Source organism: Capra hircus, chromosome 20 (genome assembly GCF_001704415.2).
Source record: "Capra hircus breed San Clemente chromosome 20, ASM170441v1, whole genome shotgun sequence".
NCBI lineage: Eukaryota > Metazoa > Chordata > Mammalia > Artiodactyla > Bovidae > Capra > Capra hircus.
The window spans coordinates 66,430,761-66,451,607 of record NC_030827.1 but is presented as its reverse complement, the minus strand read 5'-3'; the positions used below and the strand labels follow the sequence as shown (position 1 = coordinate 66,451,607).

General features: G+C 54.5%; 1 protein-coding gene across 2 annotated transcripts in view; it reads left to right on the top strand.

The window, feature by feature from the left end:
• The window catches only part of PAPD7 (poly(A) RNA polymerase D7, non-canonical), a 40,416-nt gene continuing 19,846 nt past the window's right edge, over positions 278-20,847 (top strand). Inside the window, exon 1 of one of the 2 annotated variants that reach the window (XM_018065611.1) lies at positions 278-762. The gene's annotated coding sequence lies outside the window, so the exon portion shown is untranslated. The remainder of the gene's footprint in view (positions 763-20,847) is intronic. The other variant, XM_018065610.1, reaches the window with a different exon arrangement.

Genomic DNA, 20,847 nt, shown 5'->3' with positions numbered 1-20,847 from the left:
GGGGCGGGCGCGTGGATGGATCCGCGCGTGGCCTGGATCCAGCCCGAGCAGAAGGGGCCAGCCAATGCCCTGTGGATGCAGATCTGGGAGACCTCGCAGGGCGTGGGCCGCGGCGGCGGCTCGGGCTTCGCGCCCTACTTCTGCCTCAACTCGCCGGCGCTGGACACGGCGGCCGCGGCGGGGACGGGGGCGGCCGGGCCGGGCGGCGGCGGCGGCCTAGGGGGCCCCGCGCTGCCCGCCGCGTCGCCCCCCGCCGCCCCCGCCGCCGCCTGCGCCCGGCGCGGCCGCTCTGCCCCCCGCGCTGCTGACGGCGCTCGGGCCCGCGGCCGAGGGTGCCCGGCGCCTGCACAAGTCGCCGTCGCTGTCGTCGTCGTCCTCCTCGTCGTCGTCCTCCTCCTCGTCCAACGCCGAGTCGGGCACCGAGAGCCCCGGCTGCTCCTCCTCGTCCTCCAGCAGCGCGTCGCTCGGCCGGGCGGGCGGTGGCCGCGGCGGCGCCTTCTTCCACTTCGCGGACGGCCCCCCGAGCGCCCCCAACGGGCACGCCGGGCCGCGCGGGCCCGCGCCCGCCGGCTCCCCGCCGCCGCAGCACCAGTTCCACCCGGGCCGCCGGAAACGCGAGAACAAGGCCAGCACGTACGGCCTCAACTACCTGCTGTCCGGCAGCCGCGCGGCCGCGCTCAGCGGAGGGGGCGGCCCCGGGCCCCAGGCGCCGCGGCCCGGCACGCCGTGGAAGAGCCGCGCGTACAGCCCGGGCATCCAGGGGTGAGTGCGCGCGGCGGGGCGCCGGGGAGGGGGGCGGCCTCGGCCGCGAGGGCTCTCCCGGGGCTGCGCCGCGGGCGATCGGACGTCCCCACCCGGCGCGCTCACCTCGTTTGGAGGGTGGGTGTTGGAAGCCGAGGTCCGACTCTGCGAGGAGCTTTTTTAGTTTCTTATTTTCATATTCAGAGTATAAACGAGCGGTGTGTCGAGATTCTAGAACTAACGGTGCAGGAAAGGGCCCACTGCGTTCTGTGCGTGCAGGTGTTTTCCTTTTCTCGCTGGCTAAACTGGAAAGGTGGAGAAGGAAACAGCAACCCACTCCAGTATTCTTGCTGGAGAATCCCCATAGACAGAGGAGCCTGGCGGGCTACAGTCCATGAGGTCGCAGAGTCGGACACGACTGAAGCCACTTAGCAAACTGGAAAGGAGGTCGCATACTTTCCAATACTACCCTCGCCCCCGCCAGGTTAGGGACCTTTTGTCAAGTGGGATGCAGAGGGGTGTTCTATGTTAACTTGCAGAGGCTTTTTAGTATTGTCGGGAACTTGAATCAAGTTGAAGGCAAATGTTGGTTAAATGTTAACTTTTTTACCCCCCCCCCCCCCCCCCCCCCCCCGCGAAAATCCATTTAGAACAGGACTAGATTTTTCGGTAGCGATACACTTTAACCAACAGCGAATTTAGAAACGACTTTCTCGTGAAGGGGCTTGCATATTGTGGTTTAATTTTGTGCCGAAATTGCCAAATAGTGTCTTCTGCAGTTTTTTTTTTAATAAGTTAGTAGTGTTCAGAAAAAGTAAAAAAACGTTTGTAGCTTTTGGTTATTCTCTGGGAAGTGTCATCTCTATTTTAAGCATTTCCACATCAGCCTAATGGGGTTAGAAGTTCCTTTTAAGGTTAGAGCAGTTACAGAGGCCAGGACCTGTGAGGAAGGTGTGTGTGTGTGGGGGAGCTGTCCCAGGTGAGGCTGTCTGAGGTGTGAGTGCTACTTACCTAGCCCTTCTTGCGCTCTTCTGAGCACCTGGAAACAAGGTATCTGTAGGCAGGGTTTTTTTTTTTTTTTTAGTCAGCATTTTTAGGATTTAAGTTATAAACTTTCTTGTACAGTTAGGAGCTGATTTAAAGGTCACGTAAGGATCTTTCAGGGTGTTAAGGTTGTAAAACATTAGTTTTATAAATCCCACAGTTGCTTGGTATTTGGATTATTTGTAAAAGTAACTAATTGTTTATTTTCTAGGTCTGTTTATTCTCTTCTGAAATGTGTTGTGAAACCTAAGTTGATACTACTTTAAAGCATGTGTGATACACAGTAATAGCTGCTCTTTCTGCAGCTTGTTTCACCTGGTGTGGGTTGGAAGCAAGTTACTTTCAGAAATTCCTGAAGCCTTTGAGTTAGGGCTTCCCTGGTATTTCAGCTGGTAAAGAATCTGCCTGCAGTGCAGGAGACCCCGATTCAATTCCTGGGTCGGGAAGATCCACTGGAGAAGGGATAGGCTACCCACTCCAGTATTCTTGAGTTTCCCTGGTGGCCCAGCTGGTCAAGAATCTGCTTGCAATGCAGGAGACCTGGGTTCGATCCCTGGGTTGGGAAGATCCCCTGGAGAAGAGAAAGGCTACCCACTCCAGTATTCTGGCCTGGAGAATTTCGTGGACTGTATAGTCCACGGGGTGGTAAAGAGTCTGACACGACTGATCGACTTTCAGTTTGAGCTAGTACTTCAGCCCTGAATAGGAGTCCTACCTCCTCTTGCTGTCTCCCTCCAGTTGCTACTTGTGGAACTTTCTGAGCAGAGGTGGTGGGGGGTGGCTGTAGGTTTCCAGCCTGTCTCCCCTGGAATTGACTGTGTCTGAGCCCTAGGAAAACAGGAGGACGTGTGGTCTTCACCTGTAGAGCTTCGGGTGTGATGCTTTTGTGGGACCTGCTCAGGCTCTGCAAGCGGTGTCCTTGCCTATAGTTTCTAGTAAGCCTGGGCACATGGGTTGCTGTCTTTCCTTAAGGAGCACACGACCTGCCAGGCGCTGTGCTGGCGTCTGGGGGAGGGGTTGGCGTGGGCTATGGCCCTGGGACCCTGACTCGGGGGCCCCTCTTGTGGGCTGTCATCCTCTCTAGTGAGGTTCAGTCAGGGCCCACCCCGCCCACCTCCCTCGCTCCCCTTAGGTTAGAGGCAGAGCGGACACCCTGCTTGCCACTACAGGCTCTTCTGGGGTCTCCGCTTCTGGGGGCCTGCCTCCTCCACTCCCCCAGTCCGTTAGAACTCAGCTCCGCAAGGTGCAGGGCTGAAGAGTGGGCTCCCAAGCTGCCAGGAGTTCTGCCTTTCAGCCCCTTAAATAGGTGGGGTTTTCCCCCCCTTCCTCGCGGGACTCTGTGGGTGGCCCTGGGTCTGTCTACTCTCTTCCATACCTGCCTAGAGGAGGAGACTGCTTGGATTGCCCACCTGTGCCTGGAAGGGTGAGTGTCCAGCACCTGGTTCCCTGCTCTGAATCCTAGCGGACTGCCGCTTTAGAAGGGCAAAGAGGAGGCGGAGTGCACCCCAGCAGCGGTCCAGCTGGGGGGTTCGCCTGTGGGGGGAGGAGGGAGGCCTCCCTGATGGTCAGTCATGTCCGCCGGCCTGCTGGGCTTCTGGGAACTCACCTTTTGGTGTGGAAAAAGATCTGTGTCTGGAGCTTGCTCCTGGTCACCGACTTCTCTGGAGAGATGAGGAAGGCCACCAGAACACCTCTCCCTTGTGGCTTAGAAAGAAAAGGAACTGAGGTCAGAGAGCCTCTGTCCACCCAGCAGACGAGACTCTTGTTGATGAAAAGTTGCCGGACAGCGTTTCTGGAAGGATGGTGTCTGCAGCCCTCCAGAAATGGTTCACACTTGCTCGTGTGGCGGGAGTTTGAGCAGCCTCCACTGAACCCCATTGGGCCTCTGCGTGGCAGCCCCTGTAGCAGCCGGCACCATCCCTTCTTTCTTGGGGAGCTTTCTGCCCTTGGGAACTCAGCCTGATGGCTGCCTTGAGAGATGGCCAGCCTGTCTTCATATGAAGAAAAAGCATGTGAAAGTGGATGGGAATGAGGGTGAGAACTTAAGCGTAGAGAAGGTCACATGCTTCTCTTGTAGTTGCCGTTGTCTCTAGTTCTTAGTCTCTTTCTTTGGTTGAATCTCAGTCTTTGGGGAACCGTGTGGGCAATGGGAGGGGTGCTCTACCTGGGGATGCAGGCAGGTGGCGGACGGGTTCAGGGCCCCTGTGACCTGGCCTCTACCTGCCTCGCTGAACTTTGCCCAGGTCAGCCTCAGCAGCTTCAGAAACCTCAGTTTCAAGATAAAGAAAAGTGCTGCATAGCAAGTCAGGGTGTGGGCCCCAGTTCCGCTCTCACATCCACCCCTGGTGCTCTGTGGGCCCCTGGGAAGGAGGTCCTGGGATGAGAGAGGAGGCCTGGCGAGCCTGCCATCGGGTCCTGCCCAGGCTCGGGCTCCGAGTTTGCCCTCTCAGGCCTGCCTGCGTGTGTGGGGTCACCCAGCAGCCTCCCCTCAGGTCTCTGGACGTTTCATTTTTAAAGGTCTTCTGTTCCCCCAAAGAGAATTCACTCAGCCTGAGTGTCCGAGACACCAAGTGTCATTCATAGGGGTGTCCAGCCGCTCCCGCGGGACCTGGTCCGGTTTCCTTCTACCCTGGGTCTGTTCCCTTCTCCCCGCTCTCCTGAGTCAGCGCCTGGAGGAGGTCATGACCTCGCCCCTCCCTCTGGCCCAGCCTGCGGTCCAGCAAGCTGCCTCCCATGGTGCGTCCTCAGGGGACTGGTGGGAGGGCACAGGGGAAGGCCTAGCATGACTGCCATGGACCCTGGGCTGTCTCCACTCTCCTGCCTTCGTCTCATCCAGATGAACGTGCTGGGATTCGCAGGAATGGTATTTGGAGATCTGCCTTGAAAGGTGGCACACCTGGGCCTGGTTTTTCCAGTGTTCATCCCCGGAGGCCCTTGGTTGTGGAGGGCAGCAAGGGCGATGCGCTGGGCATGCATTTGCTGCTGCCCGGGCCATTCATGAAATCCGCTGCCATGCAGGCACTCACCTGCGTGCCAGTCACATAGCTCTTCCTGCCCCTTGCACCATGGCTGGTCTCTCTGCAGAGTGAAATTGAAATCTCACTCAGGGTGCTGGCTGTGATGCTCAGGGAGAGTGGCGCCTGGTCGCTGGTAAACAAGGATGGGCTGACCCTCAGGGAAGGGGCTGCCAAGGAGGAGGGGGGGAGGGGCAAGACAGAGCCCTGGAAGTGGAGGGGCAGCTTGTTACGCCAGCTGGGGAGGGGGCCTTTGAAATGGGGGCCCTCAGAAGGTTTTGTAAAATGGCTTCCCGATTGCTCCTGTGTGGAGGGCAGGGTGGGATGGAAAAGCCTTGCCAAGGTTGGGCCACTGCGGCCGCTGAGACATGGCACGTGGTGGGGCTGTGCACTCCTAAAAGGAAGTCTTCAGTGTTATGAAGTTAAAAAAATTTCATAATTGAAGATTTGTCAAAGTAAAGTGTCAGACTTGCCTTTTGTTTGCCATTTAATTTTAAATTTTGGTCCCCGTTTTAAGTGGGCTCATGTGAATGGAAAGAGAGGTAGCAGTCATCCTTGAAAAATGCTGTTGTTAAGGTGATTCTGGTTTAAGCTTTGGCTTTTTTGGTTGTGGAGTAAAAGAGGATTGCCATAAACAGGCAGACACAAACCTGTGATGTTCGCGTTCACAAACCTGGTTTTGATGATGCAGCCAGAACGTGGGCTTACAGGGTGTGGGAGGAGGGCTGACTGAACCCGGGAGCCGCCGGGTTGTTGAAAGCCACAGTGCTTGCTGGGAACAGTTGCCGGCCTGTCTAGAAGGCTCCAGCTGGCCCGGCAGGGTTCCTCTGCTCTGAAGGCTGCGCAGGGGGTCTGTCTGGCAGCGGAGGAAGGGGAGGTGGGTGGGCTCTAATCGGGATAGGAGCCCGAGACACCCGCCCACAGTGCACTGCACATGCGACGTCTGACGCTGAGCTTTCAGCGCCGCACCTCGTGTGCTGCTGCTGTGTAACACACATCCAGGCTCCGGGCTGCCCGCTGCTCTCACCGACTGTCTCACAGGCTCTGTGGGTCGGAGGGTGGGCTGGGGGCTGGCTCCTCCACTCGGGCGCTCGCTGGGCTTAAGTCCTGGGTTGCCCACTGCATCCTCCGCTGGGGCTCAGGAGCTGTCTGTGAACTCACTCCTGTCATGGCGTGATTCTCCCTCAGGGTCCTAGGACTGAGGTCCCTGGTTTCTTGCTGGCCGCCAGCTGGGGCCTCTCTCAGCTCCTTTAAGCCACCAGTGTCTTTTGTTCCTGGTCCTTCTGTCTTCAGACCTGCCAGGCTTTGAATCTTTGGTAGCCTCTGCCAGCTGCAGGAAGCCTTCTGCTTTAAGGACTTGTGGAGTTGGTGCAGGCCCACCAGGGGACTGTGTTAAGGGCTTGCAGTAATATGGCATGGTCCCAGGAGCCACGAGCATTTCCTCATGGCCACAGGTTCTGGATTTTCCGGGGTGTGGGTGGGGAGGTGTTCTCTTGTAGGTAGACCTGTCTGCCTGGGGACTTGGGCTGCGCTGTCCTTTTCCAACACTGCTCTCCTTTGACTGGACACTAGCCCGTCACTATGACTGGCAGATTGTCTGTCTTCTGGTCTGGTTGTCACCACTGAACTTGGGCAGCCAGAGCTACCGTAGCTCTGAGGGCCTGTCTGTGCCTTTCATGTGGACTGTTCTTAAAATTTGTTATCTGAGCAGAGTTTATGTGAATGTTGTGGACATACAAAAATCTCAGTGATTGAGAAGTCCTGTGTGTGAGGTGTCCTGCCTTGGCTTGCTTAGCGAAGGTGCCCTTCCTGCGCCGGGGGAGGGTGGCCGGTGACTTGCCCAATCACCCCTGGATTACCCCGCGGTCCCTCCGTGCTTTCAGAAGACGCAGCCCAGGTTTGGGGACTGGTGCCTTGCTCAGAAGCCCCGCCTCAGGGCTCTCCCCCTGCCTGTGGAGTTACTGCTGCTCTTGAGAACTGGCGGCAACTCTCCTGTGTCCTTTTGGGGGAGGGTGGGCTGTGTCCAAGCCTGGATTCCCAGTGCCAGGCACAGTCACACTATGTGCACTGCTGCTGTGTGTCTGGGGGGCGAGTGAGCGAATGAGTGAGAGAAAGAAAGGAAGAGAGTCTGGCAGGTGTGGCAAGTCTGCTGAGTTGAAATAAACCAAATGCTAAAAATAACTTTCACTGTTTTTCTTAGAATTTTTGAAGATTTTATTGCTAACTGAGGTTATTTAAGTGCAGAATGAAGTAAAATTTATCACAGTGTATCTGCCTCCTTTCCTGAAAAGTGGTGAAGTCAGGTTTACGCTTTGCAACCCAGAATGTGAAAAACAGAACGTTCAACAAAAATCCTATTTGGTGTTAGAAAGGCATCTCCATTTAGTTTTTAGCTGGTCTCTCTCTCTTGTTATGAAATGACATTAATACCTAACACGAGGAGGTAGAAAGCTTGGTGCCCAGTGGGTGTCCTGTGACCTGGTCCCACATGCCCTGGGCTTCTGAGGCCTGGGTTCCCTTTGCCGTGGAGAGGAACAGCAGAGGTTGGACCCACGCCGGCCTGAGGCGGCTCTGCGTGGAGGTCTGTCCTTCTCCACACTCACAGCTGGACAGCGCTGAGGTTCCCCTTGGCTGAGAGTGGCTTCAGTTATCCGAACCATGTCCTTTTCTTGTGGGTTTGTGCTCCTTTTAACTCCCAAGTCAGCTGCTGTGCATAGCCATTTCAGCTCTGTGTGGTTGGAGATGAGAGTGAACTTCTTAAGTGTAACAGGTGGATTGTAGGTAGTTTCTATCTTTTCACGTTTGGAAGGGATTTCGCTAGAAATACCACCGCACACATTACTCTCTGGCTTGCTCGGACCCTGTCAGTTGTGTCCAACTCTTTATAACCCCATGGATTGTAGCCTGCCAGGCTCCTCTGTCTGTGGGGGTTCTCCAGGCAAGAATACTGGAGTGGGTTGCTATGCCCTCTTCCAGGGGGTCTTCCCCACGCAGGGACTGAACCTTGTGTCTCTCATGTCTCCTGCATTGGCGAGTGGGTTCTTTTCCACTGGAACCATCTGGGAAGCCCTTGAAAGGCATTTCAGATCTTAACATTTCTGGAATCCTGGGAATCAGAAGGAATGGCTAGGGTGGAGGAGTTAAAAGGAAATGAAAAATCAAAACATTTGCCTGGTGGTGGTGGCTGCGTGGGGAAGCATGTGTAAGGCCTTGAGCTCACTGGATTAGCCCCATCTCGGGTAGCCTGGTTTTCCAGTCTGGATGTGACTGGCTTCTTTGAGGGTCCTGACTTCTGAACCTCAGTTTCCCACTGTGAAAGGGGGCCTGCCCCTTCGCCAGGCCTGTCACATAAAAGGCGAGCGGGTGAGTTGTCACATGGAGGAGTTAGGAAGGCCACTGGTTTCGTTCCTCCCTTTTCTCTAGAGAAATCGAAACCAAAAGTTGCGTTCCCTCTCAGGCCAGAGCCTTTGTGTTGGAGAGACGGCTACAGGGCACTGGGCGGGCTGGGGGCACGGCTGGGATAGCCCCACCGAGGCTGGGAAACACTTTCTCCCTTTGATCCCAAAGAAACTTTTCTGCTTTTAAAAATTTAAACAGTGCCCAAGTCTTGTGTCCTCTAGGTTTAAGTGTCCTATTTTCCCAGAGCTTCCAGGGTCCTCTGTGTATATTTACCGGGTGTGTGGGGGCTGCCCTGTGTAACTTGATTAGAAGCCTTTGGGAGTTTGGTCTTGTCTTGAGTAGAAGGGGCGGGTGTTATGCTGTTTCTCTGAGCTCCTTGCAGCCTTCAGCACGTGTTCTAGATCGTGTCACAACTTGCGACTGAATAGCAGCTGTGTGTTGTGCAGGAAAGCGGGGTGAGAGTCTGGGCGGGTCAAAACTAGGGCCACGCCGCCCGCAGGACGTTCGTGAGGATGGGGCCTGGTTCTGTGCTGCCCAGCGTGGGGGGCCACTGACCCACTGACACTCACAGGACTGAGGAGCTGGGTTTTCATCGTAGTTAAATTTACTTTAAATTTAAACAGTTTTACATTGGACAGCACTGAACTGCAGTAACTTAAGATTCTTTACTCAAAACACAGTGCTTGATTCAGTAACTGCTGCCTAAATAAATCCAAACCCTCACACCAGCAGAAGCCATGCTGCTCACCAAGTTACCACCAGAAAGCCCTGGAACAGTGTTTCTGAGTTTCTAGTGGAATTCCTTTCCCAGGGCTGGCATCTGCGGAGCGCACAAAGCATAAACTGGGTTCCTGGCGGAGGACCCCGACGGCCGGGGGGTCTACTCCAGCAAGTGGGCAGCAGTCTCCTGCATCCCAGCCTCTTCCGCTGGGTGGTCTCGCTATCCCCGCCCGCCCCACATGAGGTTTCTCCCTGTAAGCCTTTTCCTTTTGTGTAGATGGAAGAGCACAGCCTGCCCAGGCCAATGTGATCTGGCCAGAGGTGCTGCCCGTGGGAGTGTCAGTCTGGCACTGACCCTGGGGAGACAGCTGGAGACTGGGCTGGAGCTCACAGCTCTGCAGACCTGGCCGCAGTGTGTCTGTTGTGGGTCATCTGCTGTTCCGCTTTCCGGGAGAGAGCAGACCAGGGGAGGGGGACCCAGGCCCTCCCTGCCTCAGGACTTTGAAGATCTGATGACCAGTGACAGAGCTGGGGGGCCTGGGGGGCCCTTCCGGCCTCTGAGGTCCGAGGAGTTCCCCAGGCATTCTGCAACTGCCTGGGGAAGCTGTGGTGAAGGCCGCAGGACTCCTGCCATCGGGATTGTTCTTAGAAGTCGGGGTCTGTGAACAGTGAAGGGTTTGAGGAGCTGTTGACTTGGGTTCTTCCAGAAGACAACCGAGAGATGGAAAAGCAGGGCTGGTGAGTGTGTGGCTCCGCCGCCTCGGTGTCAGGGCTGCTCTCACTATCCCGCTTCCTCCCAGGTCCTTGGGCTCACTGTGAAGAGCAGGTTAAGTCTTGGTAGATGACGCGTCTTGCCCAGGGTGCAGCTAGAAAGCCAAAGAACAGGCAAGCGCCTCAGCCTAGGCCTGCTGGACAAGAAACCCCGCTTCCCCACTGCCTGCTGGGGAGGGGTTGGTGCCCTCGGGAAGGCCCAGAGGAAGGAACGTGGTGAACAGTCAGGGGAGCCTTGGTGCAGCGCACAGAGAGTATTCTGTTATTCAGAGGCCTCTCCTCTGAATTTAAGCAGGCGGGCTAAAAACTTGAGGTATAACTCTGGAAATGACTGAAATATAGGAAAGAGGGTACTTTGCCTGGCTTGTGAAATGCAAAGGGATTCCAAAGTATTGTTACGAGTTATCTCCTGGGAAAAGTGGATGATGAATCTGTCTGAGGAGTTGGTATCTCTGTCAAAGACTGACTCACGAGGAACTGACGTACAAACCTCAGTGCAAGGTGAAGGTTAGAGGTAAGAATACAGAGCTGAGTCCAAATTCCAGAGACCAGGGACCTGTGAGAATTGTCACAGGTTAAGGCTGGAGTGAAGGAAAGCTTGCAGAATTGGCCTCTCAGGATGGGTTTTAGAGTAAGCTCTTGGGAAGTGAGTGGCGGGCTGGGCTGGGGAAGACGGCTCCGTCCCGGGGCAGCTGGACAGGGCAGCTGGGCCTCTGCTGCGGGGACGGCAGTGGTCCTCAGTGCATGTCGTGGTGTTTATCAATCGTCGCTGGCCTCCCGAGCTCCCACTTCTCCAGGAGGAGGAGAGGGCGTGAGGCTCAAGCCGCTGAGTCTGTGTGTGCTGTAGGCTGACTTAAATAATGGTACTGTTTTTATAAAACAGATTTGTGTGTGTTTTTTTGGTAAAAAGTAGAAAGCTTAAAATCACTCAAGCCTACCACCGGGAAATATCCACAGGCCCTCAGATGACTGCCATTGTGGACATCTCTCTAAGTCCCATTTGGATGGACACATGGCATTATCAGCAGATGTACTTCAGTGTTCCTTAAATACAATTTACTGAATTATTAATTTTGCTTGAAAGCGAAAGTAGGATTCACTATCAAATAGAATAATAGTTTCTAAGAGCTCTTGTGGAGACGAAGAATATAAAAAAGATGATGAAAACCTTATGTGGCTAAGTGTAAAGAAAAGTTGGATTGAAAGTTTTTTTTTTTTAAATTATTGATTTTTGTGCTGGGTCTTCGTTGCTACGTGAGCTTTTTCTCCAGTTGTGGCTGGCAGGGCTCCTCTCTAGTTGCAATGCATCTCGTCGCGGCTTCTCTTGTTCTGGAACACGGGCCCTGGAGCGTGGGCTCCGTGGTTGTGGTGCGTGAGGCCCGCTGCTCCGAGGCCTGGGTGCGTGGGGTCTTCACTGCTCAGGGATCGAACCTGTGTTCCTTGTGTTGGCAGGCGGAGTCTTTACCACTGAGCCACCAGGAGAGCCCTAGAGTAACAAGGTTAATAAGGTCACTTGCGTCTGCTTGCTGTCATACAGAGATGTGAGCCCTTGCTGGGGAGTTGCCTCCCGCCAGAGTCACGTGTCGAAGCCCTAGTGCACATGGTGTGGTGGTGGTAAGAGGTGGGGTCTTTGTGGGTGATGGGCTCGGATGAGGGCAGGTGGGGCCTCATCGTGGGATGAGTGGCTTTATGGGAAGAGGACCGTGTTCCCGCGTTCTGTCTCCATCGCACGGACACGGAGAGTTGGTAGTCTGTCCGCCCGGACGAGGCCCTCACTGTTGCCCATACGTGTGGGGAGCGGGCGCTGGGCTTGCCGCGCCCGGAGCCGTGTAAGGTGCCCGTCTGCGGGGCCCACGACATGGCCCTCTGTCCGTCCCCAGCTCCTGACACGGGCGCCGTTGTCTGTAGCCGCGCGTTAGACGTTGGTGTCTTGTTCCATCACTGTGATCACTGCCTTCGTTTATGGAGCTCCTCCTGAGTGCCAGGCCCCGTTCTGAGCACTGTGGACTCGTTGAGTCTTGATGATGATGCTGTGTTTCCCGGGGTAAACAGGCCCAGAGCGGCGGGGGTCCCGCCCCGCCCCCTCAGTCTGCAGTCGCTCAGCCTCGATTCTGTACTTACGCAGACGTTGTGCTGGGCACCAGGCTGTCCCCACATGCCACCAGCTTTCCACGTTCTGGCGGGCGTCTTTGTGGGGCTGCCCTGTGTGTGAGCACTGGCGCTGGTTAGGATCTGAGCCCTCGCTCCCCCTGGCCCGCAGCCCCTGGCTGCTCCACGGGCCAGGGCCAACCAGAGCTCGTGGGCGTGTGCTCCCCGAAGCCTGCTGGGGGCCAGCGTTGTGACCTCAGTGTGCTGCCCACCGTCTCTTGGTGTTGTCAGAGATCTGAGGCAGGGCAGAGTTCTGCTTAGGGACGCTGGTTGCTTCTGGATGCCCACCTGTCCGAGCCTGCCTCCCGTCCTTACCTGGTCCTTTCTGTGGCATGGGCCCCGCCTCAGGCCTTCTTGGAGCCGCCCTGCCATCCTCAGACCAGGCTCTGCCTTGACTTTCGGTGCTGGGTGCTTGTTGGTTTCATCTTCCTGTTGGCGAGAGTCTTCCACCTTTTCCACGTGGACAGCCTGCCTTCTCTCTTTCTCCTCTCTGTCCGCCCTCCTTAAACCGGCCCTTCCCAGGCTGTGGCTGCAGCGGCTCCCCTGTGCTCCCCGTGGCTCCTCACCCTCCTTTCGCCCCGTGTGTATGACCACATTCTTAGCTAGGTTTTCCATAGCATGAGGCACAGGAGTGGGTTTTCCTGACCCAGCCGGAGTCTGCTCCTGCACTGGGCTGCCGTCCTGGTGGCCTCTGGCACCCTGGTCTCTGCCTCTCGGTTTGCTGTGCCGTGGTCCTGGGCTCTGGTCCCTGAGGATGCGGCATGAGGGTGTCTGAGCCCCCCCACTCCCCTGGCATGTTCCCTTCCCGGCCGTCTGCAGGCTGGAGGGGCTGCTGTGTCTTTGGCGGGCTCTCTGGCACCCGTGGCCCCTGGGTGGAGAGGAGAGTCTTGGGGCGAGTCTGTGGGCCACCTTTTGGGGCTTGAAGCCTGTCCCCTGAAGAGCTCGGCTTCTTGGGGCCCAGCTCCTGTCCTTTCATGGACTCGGGGTCTCCAGGCCTGGCGTCCGTCTGCTCTGAGGTGAGGTCAGCCCAGGGATGGCCAGCCCTCGCCGCCAGTGTGTTGGCCCCAGGCTCTCTGTGCTCCAGGCAGCATGGGTTCCTCTGGCCCGCAGGGCTGCCCTGATCTTTGAACGTTTGCAATTGCCCTCTGTCGTAGCTCTCGCACCAGCTCACTGGGAGGCTGCCTCTGACCCCACGCTATGGACTAGCCGTGACGTTGGCCGTGGCCACCATCCGGAATCTCTGCGGGGTGTGCTGTGCTTCGGGTTGGTTTAGTTGCTTGCTTGGCTTCCTCCTCTACGGCCCTGACCCAGCTCCACGAGATGACGGCCTGCTTTTCTCTGTCTGGTGCTCTCCATTGCCGGGGTCAGAGCCTGCTCCGCCGGGGTTGGCCGAAGGAGCCAGACGATGACTTGCGTCTGCTTTCTGGTCTTCAGTGTGGACTTAAACCTTCGGGGCCAGTGAGTTCTGTGCTTTGTCCTCCCTGCCTGCCTGTTTTTCTTCGTTTTCAGCGCTGTTGTGTCACCCCCTTTCTGTAAAATGTTTTCCTGGTCGTCTTGGGTGCCTTGGGAGGCTGGCGTGTGCTTTTGCTGGTGTCTTGAGCCAAAACCCGGGGCCCGACCCTGAGACTCGCGAGGTGGACGTGTCTCCCTCATGCTGGGCAGAACTGGAACAAATGATTTACAGCCTGCTCTACACATATCGAGACCTTTTGCCGACTGAATGGAAAGTAAACATTTGATAGTTAAAAGTTATGTTTTTATTCTTCTGGTATCATAGGTCACACGACTTTGATGTATACACAAATACTGGATACTGTGAAATTAAGTAGCTTTAATTACAGTGGACTTTGAGAAATGCTGACATATGGGCATGTGGGGAGACTTGGCTCTCATGTGGCCAGTGGCGCACAGGCGCCTGGCAGTGATGAGCGCCCATGTGGTCATGTGCATGGTCTGCCGGGAGCGGGCTCAGGCTCACCGAGTGCCCCCCTGGGTCCCGGGGACATGGATGGTGGTTGGCAGCGCCCTCCATCAGGTGTGCCACCCAGCGTTCTCTGGGGAGAGGTGCACACGGCGTCTGGCGTCGCTGCCCAGCGGTCGGGGCCAGGGACGGAGCAGCTGGCTGGGCGGAGGTCTGCAGGAGGCGGGGGGCACGCTGGGGAGCTTGGGGGCTCCAGGGGGCTCTCGCAGCAGCACAAGCAGAGACACGTGAACCTCGGGTTCCTCCCAGCAGGTTGCGTGTGGGCCGCGAGGCTCGGGCTGGATGCCAGCCCCTGAGCATCTCTAAGGCGGGAGGGGGAGGGGTTCCGAGGTCGTGCTCGTAAGGTTGTTGCAGGTGAGTGGCCCCAGCAGGCAGGCGTGTGTGTCAGTTACTTGTCTGCATAGTAAGAATACTGATACGATAACACTGCTAGTGAAGTTTAGCAGTTTCTAACTTGGGAAGATCCCCCGGATGAGGAAATGGCGACCTGCTCCAGTATTCTTGCCTGGGAAATCCCATGGACAGACTGTAGCCAGGTGGGCTGCAGTCCACGGGGTCCCATAGACCCAGACACGAGGGAGCACACATGCGATGTCTGCATGCAGCCTCAGTCCCACCGGACACAGCCCTCAGGCAGCAGCACTGTTGACAGGAGCCGGCCAGCGGGGAGCCAGCCGGCTGTCCCTGGTATGGAGTGGCCAGAAAGACCAGCCGGGGTGGTGGACGTCGCCTTCCTCACTGGTCCACTCCGCTCAGTCATCCACGTCCCAGAGGTGGTTTTGGGCTTGTAGGGTGGCTTTCTTAGAAGGCCTTTCTCTGCTAATAAGCCAGTGACCTGGGCGTACTTTAACCAGAGCTCTAGGGCTCCACGGCATTGGAGATGAGCACAGGAAGAGGCCCTTGGGCCCCCAGGTGCCGGGCAGGGGCCCAGCCAAAGGGAGCGTTTGCGTGGGTTTGGCCTTAATGTGGAGGCTGAAGGGGGCCCGCCTGAAGAGGAGTGAAGCTCAGCAGTGTCTGACTTTGGTCTTTGGAGTAAAGTCAGTCACTAACCCTGCATGGGGACACTTTCTCTTGGCTTTGATTATAAAAGCAGTACAGTACTTACTGAAGAAATTTGGAAAATAAGGAAAAAATACGACCCATGCTACTTTTCTGTTCTTAACATATTTCTTTCTCATTTTTAACGCTGCTTTAAACGTGTCATAAATTGGTCATTTTGTATGTTTGTTTAAATCTAACTCTAGATAAATGGCTCCTCGTGTCTCAAAAGGCTCTTTTAAACAATTTTTAAGGATGGAATTAATGTACATTGTTTCTCAAATAACTAGGAATAGATAGACACAACTTTTCACTTTTTACAAAAGCCTGTCGTGCGTATTTCTGCCTGTGTCTGTGTGTTGGGCGACTTGCTGAGCGTGACTCCCCAGCCTGTGGCTGAAGGTCAGGATCATGAGCTGCATGGCTGTGGGTTTGAGTCCTGATCAAATAATACTTGCCTGAAAGACTATAATGGCACCCCGTCCCATCGCCTTATAGCAAATACATGGTGAAAAAGTGGAAGCAGCGGTGGATCTCATTTTCTTGGGCTCCACAATCACTGTGTACAGTGACTGCAGGTATGAAATTAAAAGATGCTTGCTCCTTGGAGGAAAAGCTTTGACAAACCTAGACAGTGTATTAAAAAGCAGAGACATCACTTTGCTGACAAAGGTTCATATAATCAAAATTTCCGTTTTTCCAGTTGTCATGTACGGATGTGAGAGTTCCACGAAAAAGAAGGCTGAGTGCCAAAGAATTGATGGTTTCGAATTGTGGTGCTGGAAAAGACTCTTGAGAGTCCCTAGGACTGCACGGAGATCAAACCAGTCGATCCTAAAGGAAATCAGTCCTGAATATTCATTGGAAGGACTGATGCTGAAGCTCCAATACTTTGGCTACCAGATGGGAAGGGTGGACTCATTGGAAAAGACCCTGGTGCTGGGAAAGATTGAGGGTGGGAGGAGAAGGGGGCAACAGAGGATGAGATGGTTGACTGGCATCACTGACTCGATGGACATGAGTTTGAGCTAGCTCTGGGAGATAGTGAAGGCCAGGGAAGCCTGGCCTGCTGCAGTCCATGGGGTCACAAAGAGTTGAACATGAATTGGCAGCTGAACAACAACAAAGACTATTTGGGAGATGCTAGTGAAAATGCTGGCAACGTGGATAGCATTGTGTAGTCTCCCAGAATAGTACTCTTTTCAGACTCTTAGCCATATTGCTGCCCAGAAGATTACCCAGCTTACCTTCGTGAGTGTAAGCACGTCTGGAAATAGGACAGAAGATGTAGCTGTCTCCATCTGAGAAATGATCCAGCTCCTGGAGCCAGGAGCACGGCTGGGCGGTTCCCTCTGAGCCTTGCGGCCTGAAGGGCTTGTGCTGCGGCTGTCGTGCGGGGCTGGGTGGTGGGGTCCTGAGTTGTTGCGTGTGGCTCAGCCAGGGGCCTTCTTGGCACCCTTTGCCCTGGCAGCCTCTTGGCTGTGAGCTCCTCCAGACTATGGGTCCTGGAGGGCATGCGGGCTCCTCAGGACCCCAGTGTCAGGAGGCTGAGCCCCACTGGTCATTTGCATCCCGTGACGGGTTGACTTGCTTAGTGAGTGGGAGTTCCTTGCTGGCTTGCTCCAGCTGGTGGCTGTGGCAGTTCATGGTGCATCCTGGCAGAGCGATGGTTCTGAGCAGTTGAAACCACAGGAATCTCTGCTCACGCATCTGTGAAATGCTGAGGTTGGCTTCGTCCTGGTCTGTGGGAAGCTCTCAGGTGTCTTACCAGTCTTCTCTGTGTAGAAATTACGTTAGCATGTCTTTTCTGTTCTCGCAGTAGGTTTGTAAAGACATGCCTTAAGTTAACTGCCTCTGCCATGATTAATTAAGAGCTTCTGATATCTGACCTCTTGATTTCTTCTGTGAGGAAGAGGAGATCGTTGTGGTTCTTGGGCCATTTGGAGCCCCAGGGCCCTTGCTTGGCGTGTGCAGTATGGTTGGGTTTGGTCTGCCAGGGTGAAGAGGCACTTCCCCTGATCCACACAGAGGCACCTCTGCTTCCCTCAGTTCAGGTGCTTGGACGTCGCCTGCACGCAGTTCTGTGTGAGTCATTCCAGGACAGATCTTTGGAGGGAAGGGGAGAGAAAGCTTGCTTTTTTTTCAAAAAAAATTATTTTTGGCCGTGCTGGATCTTTGTTGCTGAGGGTGTGCTTTCTCTCGTTGTGGCCAGCAAGGGGCTCCTCCCTTGTGGAGCGCTGGCTCTCAGGTGCCTGGCTTCAGTCATGTGGCCTGCAGGCTTAGTTGCCTTGCAGCATGTGGGATCTTCCTGGACCAAGGGTCAAACCTGTGACCCCTGCATCAGCGGGCCGATTCTTAACCACTGGACCACCAGGGAAGTCCGAAAGCTTGCTTCTGCCAAGAGCTGAATTTGCATGGACCAGGGTGACAGTTGACGATTCCTGAGCTGCAGAGCCCTCTGGCCTGGCCCTCTTGTCCTGGGTTGGCTTTGGCCTGGCCTGGCGCCCCAGGGTCCCCCGTCCATCACTACGTCCTCCTCCTCCTCCTCCAGTCACTCAGCCCTCAGGACCCTCCCCTGGCAGCAGCTTCTCCAGAGGGCCTCTCTCTGCACTGTGAAGGCCCCGCAGCTTCCTGCAGGGCTGTGCTCTCAGGAGTCCCTGGACACAGGTGGGTGCTGGCGGATGCAGTGAGGCTGAGGTGCGGCCCCGCAGGTGGGTGGTGGGAGCCCTGGTCTGGCAACGACTCAGAGCACTTTGGAGGCACACCGGCTTTTGACCTTGTGGTTTCAGTCTCCTTACACTTTTGAGCTTAGGTTAAAAAGTTAACCTTTGACGGTCTCATTCACAGTGTTCTAAATAGTTGGTAGAGATAGTGATTGGTCTGTAACATTCTTAAAAAATAAATGCAAATGATTTGTAATTAGCTCACTAACCATGTTTTAGAAAGGATTGTCCACCCCCAAAATAGAAGTCATTTGGTCATCCCCTGCAGGTCTGTCTGTCCAGGAGCCTGTGCTTTGCAGCCGCAGGGGGAGCAGGACTGTTCGTGCCGTCGGCGGTCGGGCTCCGGGCTCTCACTGTAAGAGAATTCAGGTGGCTTGAAAATCTCCTCTAAGGCTCCAGTGGTTCACTCCAGATCTTTTCACCAAGGTACTGTTGGTGGCAGAAATGCAGAACATGAACATTGTGGAGCTGAGGAAGGGCGCTTCGGTTTCTGAGAATCCACTGGCTTATCAAGGCTTGTAAGGAGAGCTGGAAGGAGTGGGGGAGAGAGAGAATGAGAATACATCAACAGTGGAAGGTTCTTTTGCCTTTTTCACTGTAATCAAAAAGCCTGGCTTTCCACAGGCATTTGGAATTGACCAGGTTCATGGAGGGTGTGAAAGGGAGGGTGACTCGTGGTCAGCAGTAGGGGGGCTGTGGGGGCGGGGGCCAGGGCGTGGGGACCGCGGGGTGGGGAAGTTGGACGGCTGAGTGCCCAGGAGCACGGTGCTCGTGGGCGTGGGCGATGAAATGCCCTGTCGCTGAGCTGGAGGAGGTTGCGTTCATTCGTCTTGTCTTTCTTCTCCTCCTAAGCGATGAGTGAAGTCTGATCTCTGACCGTGGCTTTCCTTAGAAAAAGCCACGGGGATCTCACATATAGGGGAACAGGCAGCCCTCTGTGCTTCCCCCTTGCAGACCTGCATCGGCGAGCGCTTGGCCTTCCCATTTGCCCCACTCCTGCCCACACTGTTCTAAGTACATTTCGTTGTCTTCGCTTCTGGTCCCTTGTGGAATCGTGTCTCCTGCCTGCTGCGGTGCATCGCCTGCCCTCTTGTTTGAGTGCAGAGATGTCTCCATGGAACCACTTGCAGACTGTGCCGCGCTGGCAGCGGGAGAAGGAACCTCTCTGCCTGGGGCTGGGTGCCAGGGCCCCGGGCTGGGGAGGTGCTGCTGCCAGGCGCCCCCTTCGGAACCAGCCAGCCCTCGCTGGCTTTGGTTCTGATTTAGCCAATGTCGGAAGCCATGTAACCATGCCAGCTCAGCTTCTGCAGGCGAAAATCCTCCTCCTGGAATGGGTCGTCTGTTCTCTTGAATAGTTGTATTAGCTGTGAAATGACATAGTTTGGTACCCAACTTAATTCTGTCTTTTGCTCTTTAAAAAATTCACTGACTTGGATTTCATAAATATGTACAGCAGCCATGTACCAGGTATTTACTAAATAGATACTGAAACAAATGCAAAAATTAATTTGGCCAATTAATGTACTAAGGTACTAAAAATTGAAAAGTCATTACCTTTTGAGTAGGTTTGAACTCTTATAAGAGAATGATTATAAGAAATGTCTTTTCTCATTTTTCAGTGAATCTTATTTTCTAATATTTAGGTTAAAAGTACATTTCAAAATAGACCTTAGAGGCTTGTTTTCCAGTAGTTCCTTAATTAAAATTCACCGAAAATTCTGGCCTCACCATTTTCATCTATCTTAAAACAGCCAGGAAGGGTATCAATTCAGGACTTGTTCCGTGGTGCTGTGTCAGTTTGAGAGTCTTCTGCCCTGACTGTTGAAGTCGCGTGTGGCCTTCATGGCCCGTCGCCAGAGCTGGAGTGTGTCAGAGCCTGCCTCGCAGGCACGGCGTGAACTGCTTCTAGTTCCTCACCTGCCAGCAAGACTTCCCCACCACGTCCCAGCTGATGGCACCTCTCCAGAGGCTAGAGCTGCCCCACACACAGCCATCCTGGGCTCCGCTTCTCGTGCGTGACGCCTTTAGACCCTGTGATGGGCGGCAAGGACACCCGGGTCTGCTTAGCTGAGAGTGAGGTCTGTGTTGTGCAGAGGTTTCTGGAGGCGATTCTCTGCCTAGTGTCTGCAGAGTCACAGTCAGGCATCATATCCCGTGATCCTCTGTGGCTCTCACTGCCTCCCCATGATGCCTTGTGGCCAGCTTCTAATTCACGTGTTCGTTTGGATCTGAGGTGCCGTTACTTGCAGGAACTTGACCCATTTGAAATTGAAATATAAACTTCATATAGACAACTTTCTGTTCATCAGCCAGCTTAGAGGTGTACTGTTATGAAATGTACTGTGAAGAAAGAAAAATACTTAAGTCTGCATTGGTTTGGTGCTCAGCCATTGATTGAAAGATGCATCCCAGTTTTAGACACATTGAAATGTTAAGGGAAAAAAGAGTACGTTTTTGTGATAATGGAAGAATAATAGTCTTTGCCCAATTACAAGTTACATCAGTTACTTGGAAAATGCTCTAATCAGGCACCATTATTTACCAGGGTCTTGTTGAGCTATTAAGTCACAGTTTTGTGAATGTAGCAGTATGTATGTATATAAATTATATCAAGAACCATAATGCTTTCTTTAACAGTTGTTGCATGGTGTCTGACTCTTGGTGACCCCAAGGACTGTAGCCCGCCAGGCTCCTCTGCCCATGGGATTTCCCAGGCAAGAACGCTGAAGTGGGTTGCCATTTCCTGGTCCATTCTCTGTGTGTATTTAGTGTTATTTCCGGATGTTAAATACAATTAGCGGTGTAATGAGCACACTCATGGGTGAACTTGTATGTGCTTCCTCAGTTGTGTTTCCTCCAAAATGCATCTTTTTTCCTTGTTACTTTTTAAACATTATTATCTTTTAATTATGCACAATTTAAATTATTTTTTGGCCACACCATGGAGCATGCAGGATCTTTGTTCCCCAATCAGGGACTCAAACCCACGCCCCCTGCAGTGGAAACTTAAGAGTCTTAACCACTGGACACCAAGGAAGTCCTGTTCACTTTTCAATTTATACTTAGATGAGTACATTCTAATAAAACCCCCAAATTCCAGCAGCACCCAGGTGTCTATAGAGTAGGAGGTGGTCACTCTTGCCAGCTTGTCGATCACCTGGAGGAGGAAGCCCGGTGGCCTTGGCTTGTGGCCTCTTGGACCTTTCAGTGAGTTATGTGAACACAGAGTGTGCGTGTGTGTGTGTGTGCACGCCAGAGCCCAGGTGTT